A 270-nucleotide genomic window follows, 5' to 3' on the forward strand; every position below is an offset into this window, starting at 1 on the left:
CACATGCCGCGCCTCCTCACGGACGCCTTTCACCTCGGGTTTTGGGTTCAAATCCTTCACATTGACATGACATGGAACTGGACGGATCGGATGAACTGGGAGGGCGCGGCGAGTACTTTTACGGTTTGACCAATCAGGTCGCACGCGACGTTCACCAAAGTGGAAAATGAATCAGCTGAGCGCGCTGGAAACGCTGACATCATGGCAGCACACGGCGCCGAACTCGCTGAGGGGGGGGGGGCGCCAGCTGCGAAAACAGTGCAGGTGGTC

This window comes from Nanorana parkeri, unplaced genomic scaffold (assembly GCF_000935625.1).
Source record: "Nanorana parkeri isolate BGI_ZX_2015 unplaced genomic scaffold, ASM93562v1 scaffold2832, whole genome shotgun sequence".
Taxonomy (NCBI): Eukaryota; Metazoa; Chordata; class Amphibia; order Anura; family Dicroglossidae; genus Nanorana; species Nanorana parkeri.